The sequence below is a fragment of the Branchiostoma lanceolatum genome, chromosome 7 (assembly GCF_035083965.1).
Source record: "Branchiostoma lanceolatum isolate klBraLanc5 chromosome 7, klBraLanc5.hap2, whole genome shotgun sequence".
Taxonomy (NCBI): Eukaryota; Metazoa; Chordata; class Leptocardii; order Amphioxiformes; family Branchiostomatidae; genus Branchiostoma; species Branchiostoma lanceolatum.
Window position 1 is genome coordinate 12,438,758 of NC_089728.1, and position 7,445 is coordinate 12,446,202.

Consider the following 7,445-nt stretch of genomic DNA (forward strand, 5'->3'; position numbering starts at 1 on the left):
GGAAAATATTGCACTAACAACTCTCTATAAAACGCAGATAAGGCCACAGCAAGTAAATTTTATGGATGACATCCTCCGCAGACTCCAAAATTAATGAGATAGGGCACAAAAAAAACAAGGCGGTCCAAAAAAACAAGATTCCTATATTTTCAAATTTTGAGACCATATGTCTTGTTAAACAAGAATTGAAGCGAGGAAATATGATATCATGACCAACAGGTCTTTTATTCCCGTATTCAACCAATGAGGTTTCATATATAATATAAAACTTCCTTGATTTAATGTAAACATGTCATTGTAGATGTGTATACATCTCAATAGACTAACTACAACAAATGCAGAAAAGAGCTTGTTGTACCATCATTTGAAGCAACTACACTGGGAATTCATATGCGATGAAACACCTTGTGTATACAGATCAATTAACTAGATCCCCCCCCCCCCCCCAATTATTCATATAATGTCCTTGCTAGAACAAATGCAGAAAACAGCTTGGTATTATACCATCATGGGCAGGAACTACACTGGGTATTCATATGCAATGAAACACCTTAGAGGCTTAGACTGTCAACGTCTACGACATATTTGCCAATTTTTGGCATGTTGACCAGCGTCGGAGGGCAATGAAATTTCTTGTTTTTTATTTCGAAATCAGGCGAAAATTAATGAGCGCGCTGATGTCATCCTTAAAAATTACTTGCTGTGGCCTAACGTTGAGCTTCGATTGATAAAGACGAGAATGGCGAGGATCTTGGTGTGGGAAAGGGGGGGGGGGGTAGGTAATGGGAGAGAGATGGGAGGGGGAGGGGTGGAAACAAAAAGATTTGTATCAAATATCAATATCAGCAAAGGGTGAGGGTATCACTGTCTTGCTATCAGCTTACTTTCTGTCGACATTTTAAGATACATGTACATGGAGTTTGGGTGTGCTATGGGAGGGTATCAGCCTACTGTTTTCTGTACATATTTGTAAATTATATTAAATTATGAATTGCTCGATCAGCAGCTATAGCAGGTGTTTCTGTACTGAGGAAAAGTGGATGATTGAACAATTTCTGTATTGTATAGAAGAAAAGTACTATCGGAAGAAGAATTCAACGCCATAAATTCAATGTAAAATCATTTTCAACTCTTAAAAGTTAAGCATTTAGAATTTATTTTACAAAAGACTATTTATTCATTGGTTCGGTATGAACACATGTAGTTACATGCCACAGCCAGAGTTGCTCTACGGTCATGTAAAGAGATTATTGAATATTAAACCGTCATGTAAAGAGATGGTTGTGATGTTTAGTTGAACTCATATCAACAGTCTCAGTGTATTCATGTTTCTATTTATTGCACAAAAAATTGATGTTTTTCCTTTAGCAGAAAAACATTCAAAATACCCAAATAAAATGCAGTGCTTTTCCACTCTGAAGGGCATGGTTGGTGCACCAATGCTCAACTGCACCTGACTTTGATACTAAATTCAGGATGGTCAGGGTAATTTGTTTCACACTAAGTCTAGGTGCCTATTATGACTCCAAGGTGGACATAAATCCTTGATTGAAATAGGTGACCTCTTTAAGTCATATCACCCATGAAAGTCATTTTATTATCTCTCAGAGATTTTGCACTGAATTAGCTGTGAGGATATTTAAGGCACGTTTGACGCAGTTCCCTGGGAATGAGTAATAGGACATCGCCTGCCTTGACGTCAAGACCTGTGGAATACCCGATATCCCTGCATAGGTCATGTTCTTGTCATTTAACGCTTCCCAGTGATCTGTTAAATTATTTTCCAGTGGCTTAGCAAGTGGGGAGCGATTTGCAGCCAAGCTCATTAATAGGTAAAGCCCCAAACCATGATTAATTGTGTGGTACAAGCAAGATGAATAGACTATAGGGTATAATCTAATTTTTGCCACGATATAACGGTGACTATTGCAAAGAAAATAAGAATCATGAGGACTTTGTTGTCAATATGGTTTTGAAACGAAACTAGCCAAGGAGATGCCTTCTGATTTAGTCAAGAGTAGAGAAGAGTTTACGGTCAGGTAGGATATTCTTTTTAAGACCGCTCCTGTTATCTGTCCTTCATTTGACTGACACAATGGGTTTGTGTGGATGATCCAAAGATCTGTGGTTGTACTAAACAGGGTGGTCAAGCTTGGAGGTTATAGGCTATAACCTCATTGGCCAAAAGGCAGTAACTCAACTCTTGGTTTAGTATAATCAGCTACCTGGTATACTAGTATATGATCAGTAGGTAGCATGGGGTCAAGGCAACTTAAGGGTTGGTGGGGTTAAGGCCACACCTACATGTATTTGATTTATTGCTTCTCAGATATAAAAGATATGATGCCGAATCAAAAATCCACATGAAAACAGCCTGTAAGGAAAGTTTGTACACACAGTACAAGTTAGCCTCGCAGCCCTTCTAGTTGCAGCTTTTCTCCTTACTTCTCCCTACCTTTTGGTAGCAAGTTTGTGTTGCTTATGGGTGTTGGCAGTGGGGCAAGAGTCAAAGGATGGAACTGGCAGCAATTAATTGTTAACCATTTGATTGTCAGTTGATTGACGTGATACCAAACTAGATTTATTAGGTGTCCACAGGTTCTTTACATGGCACATGCCAGAAGTGTTTCTACAGATGCAGATCCCTGCTTATATGTGCCAGGCATTCTGTAGGTTCTATCTTTGGAGTCTTCGTGTCATCATGACATTACCAGCTGTGTGTAGTTGAACGTGACATGGCTACCATGCATGTCATATAGAAACATGACTGAGAAAGCGATGATGTTCAAAATGTCCGTAAAGCCAAGCCATTGTAATTTCTTGGTTCTCAGACATTTCTCAATAAATTTTCAAGAACTGGAAATATTATTTGTAAGACAGAAACTGTTCTATTTTATTGTCATTGGTGACATAGGCACTTCAACAAGGCAGCACTGCATAAATAGTAGAAGCCAATCCTTAGTTAACTCTGACAACTTAGAAATGTCCTCGTCTGACCCAACCTTGTGACAAGAAGAATGATGTCTTTTGATCTTAGACCATGCTGTGAGGAGTATTTTTAACCAGAGCGGCATGTCCGGGGGGTTCAAGTACATGATGTATAAGGGCAATGTCATCATCATTGGTCCTGTACAGCAAGGAATGTAAATAGGTTGCTTATGATCTGGAGCAATGGAGAATTTTTTTAGAGCATTGTGAAAAATCATCAATTTAAGGTCAGAAGCATGAAAAACGTACTTAGCAAAGTAGGAAACAGAAGATAATCTAAAATTCTTATGCCAGAAATAAAGATCATCACTTTGCATTAAGACAGCACAAGTCATTGGTCCAGGATAGCCCCATCAGCCACGAAAGCATTGTGAATAGAGTAAACTGCAGGCATGCCATGAGAATTGCTTATTGCAGACTCTCTGCTTTAAATCTCTTCAGCCTCTGTCACTGCTTCATCATATGAGTGACATATTTCCACTTCTCAGTTTGGCATCAAGCTATTTGTTACACGTGTTTGTGTGATATTTTTATGGTGAGGGACATTGCATACATGCCCTATCTGCTCGGACATGAGCCAAGCGCTTTAAGCTGAACGTGCTTCAGATGCAGCTGTGGACATGGATCAGGATCTATTGTTGGTATCAAGGACATCCTATATAATGTCCTTGCTGGTATCAGACAAACTACCGCCACAGATGCTTATCATGGCACATTATCACAAACATTGGTACTTTTTCTCTTTTTTGCAAATGGTGTTATTGCTAAACTTAGAACTTCCTACCATCACTTACCCATTCATTAATTTCTTAACTCAAGAATTGATATGTGGAAGGATTATCCTCCCTTGCCAAATATACAGGCCTATGCCCCTTTCACATGAAAAGAATTTTGGCCCATGGAAGGTTGTTATGAATATGAGAAGAGTCCTTTCCAAGAAATCAAATCATGTTATTTTTTACTGGCACGGTGTGGCACCATCACAAATATGGAAGTTCAGGTAGCAGCAGTCAAGTATCCAACGAATAGAAGCCATACTTTTGTTCTTTTTAATGCTTTCGATGAGATGATCTCAAATCAAAGATCATATTTAAGATGGTGATCCTTATCCAGTGCTGAATTTTATCTTTGCGAGTGGTAAGAATGACATTATTTTTTTAAAACAAAATCACCCCAAAAGTTCAATAATTATATACTTGTAAGTTTTTCATGTACAGCCAGTATATTGATGTTCCAGTATTTTGGACCTGTACCTGAATAATCTTCTTCGTGCTTTACCAGTACCTAGGTAATGGGTTACAGTTGATACACATCCCTACTAAGGTAGTAGTGATGTCAACTTGTTTAGTCTGAAGGTTGTCTGGTTTCTGCAGACACATGCTAATACCTGCCGGGTTTAGGGATCACTGTCACAGTTGAAGTGCAATTGCAAGTGTGGTGTAGCAAGGAGGTCATAGTGGATCCGGGTCTCAAAATAACCTCCTGCAACAGTTAATTTGCAGAAAATGTTTGCTGATTACAGATTGAGGCAACTTGCAGTTTTGTAGGGTAAAAGAAAATTATACAATATATAATTATGCTCTCCATATATTGTCAAACAAATCTGAGCTGATCAACAGCAACCTTGAACGGTGTCTGTACCTGATTCCTGAACAGCTTGACAAAGTAACCTGTGATCTACAACAATACAGTAATCAGAATGTTGTAATGTTTATTTGTACTTCCAGTATATCTCTGGGGTCACTGCATTGTTAATGTCTGTGGTTCCAAATGCTAATCATCCTTTTCATTAGTGTAATCCTTTCCATTACTGTCATCATTACTGTTATCAGTAAGTGTTTAGCTATTCCAAATTTTTCCATAAATCTAAATAAAGGCCAAAAAATGACCTCATGTCACTGCCTTTGCATATGTCAACTGTTTACTTCTGCATTCCTCTGCCAGTTTAGTTCCTGTTCACGTTTTTGTACATACAGTACAATAAAATGACATATTATTTTACCTTGCCAGCTATCATAGGCTACTGCAATTGTTTAAACTTTCTGATGCCTTTCATTATGTTTGGTGGGTTTTTTTACAGATACATTTGTTCAGTCCCAATGGCCTTGTCAGACAATTCCTCATCATTGGAATTATTTAATTTCTTAATGGATGAGAAGCATATTTGAACCTCCCTGCTGGCCTTGGTATCATAGTTTTGTTGTTTGCACATGTTGTTGAATATCCTGGGCAACATTTTGAGTTACATTGTACATTGTATTCTTTCTTAAGTTCCAGCCAACCGATTTTACTGTCGGGTGCTTTCTTTGTGAACCGCAATTAGGCCTTTGTGAGCACTGTTCCAGGCACATTGTCTGAATGTAACCTTGTCCTATATTGTAACAAAAGAATGAAAAAAATCAAACAGATCAGTTTGTAAACTGCCAAACAATTATAGTCAATGTTTAAATATTTCGTCAAAAGTATTCCTAACAATATGTTTGAATGCTGTCGTCAATAATTACATCCAAAATGAATGGCTTTATGTCTATTGTGCTAATATTTGATAATCAACTGTTGCATGTGACATTTGAATTTGGAAAGACTGGAGCTCATCCTTAACCCTACAGATTGCTGTGTGGGGCACTAGCTCATGATGATAAATGGGCTTTCACTTGTTCTTTGTGTCTTTTGAAATCTGCCTGAGCTAGCTGAAGGAGACTTTGTTAACAATTGGGGTCAGACACCCCAATTTAGGTTGTCCCTGACCAGGAGATTGGGATTACATGTCAGCCAGGGGGTGGTAGGAGATTGGGGGTAACCGGTGTGGTCATACCATGTCACTCTGACTGACTAACTAGGGCAGTTATGTCCGCTGTCCTTCTTCTAGTCCACATCAGTTGTCATCGGCCTCCATGTAGACTGAGCTTGATGAGCCAGTGACACTGCCTCATTCTGTCATCACATGTGTTAGTTTTCTCCTTCATATCTTTATTTTAAGGACTTGGCCCATAACAAACGGTCATGGACATCCATGTACATGTGCAGTTACATTTACAATGGTTAAACATGTCTGGAGTCATTGAGTGAAATCTAGATTTGGAGATGGGCTTCCATTTATTGAGATTTAAAAAGCATCATGTACAATTGGCAAGTAATTGTCAAAGAGGTGATTGCAACAAAATTGCCCATTTTGAAGTGTGAGGTGCGCCCTTCCCCATCTCCCATTCAGACTGATCCTGAAACATTTATAAGGCAGCAATGATAGCTCCCTCCAGATTCCCATCTTCCTATCGCTATGGCTTTCCAGTGCCATATTCCCATCTCTGCTACAGGCCAAGTAATAGCACAATCTTCTTCAACACAACTATTAAGTTAGATTACTGAGGGGTTTGATGTGATCTGACCCTCCTGCACATTTATTAAATTGCTGAGTTTTGAACAGTTTGAAGTATCATGCAGCTTGGAGTAAATCAATAAGAAAGAAATCAATGAATAAACCATTAAACCTTTGCCAGAAGATTCATGACAACAGCTTTCAACAGGGCTTTTAAAGACTCATGCTTATCTCCTTCCCATAATCCTTTGAGATTTGTGTCAAAACACACATCCATTTGTCTACAGGTGGCCTCCTAGAGTGTCAATGTCTTTTTGTATTCTTTATTTTATGATAACTGCCATGCTTTGCATGAAGATTTCTGTTTTCTGATAGTCTCAGACATCATAAACAGGCAACAATCAGAGTCAGCGGCATGCAATACAACCATAGATGGCAGACTTCGCTCCCTTTGACCAAGGAGGTTATATAGACCTATTAACCTCCTTGCTTTGGCATACATGCTGTACTGGTCAGAAACTCACGGATATGCTTAAATACAATTGAATTTCACTCCGTTGGACTCATTGGAGTAGCCTGGAATCCAAATCTGAGCTCCCAAGTCTCCTCTCTGAGACTCGGGAGCTACAATAGGTTTGGATTCCAGGCTATCATTGGAGGTGAAGTAATCAGTAAAAGAACAGGCACATTCAGGCCCTGCTTATAGCTTGTCTGTAGGACAACTTCTGCAGTTATGTAATGTAATGCATTTCATTTAGCAGCCCTGTGACATTGTGCCTGCGAGCACATTTTCCTTGCATTATTTATTGATCTTCAAAACATCTGGTAACACTGTTCATTACCAATTTAGCTATGAGTATGACATATCAGTGCAGGGAGAAAAACCCACAAATAGATAAGTTGGATTAAACATTCTACCTCTAAAGCCGTATTATGTGTGTATGGATATTAATTTTTAATTTACTGTGTAAGATATGAAGGTAGCCCAACATCATTTATTTAGTATGTCAGCGTATTCCTAAAACATGTTCGATGATCACAGATTCTGCTGCACATTTGCATATCGCAATGGGTCGTCAGTTTCAATCGTAACTAAGTACACGTCAGGTATTCGTGACCGTTCATCAGTTTCAATCATAGC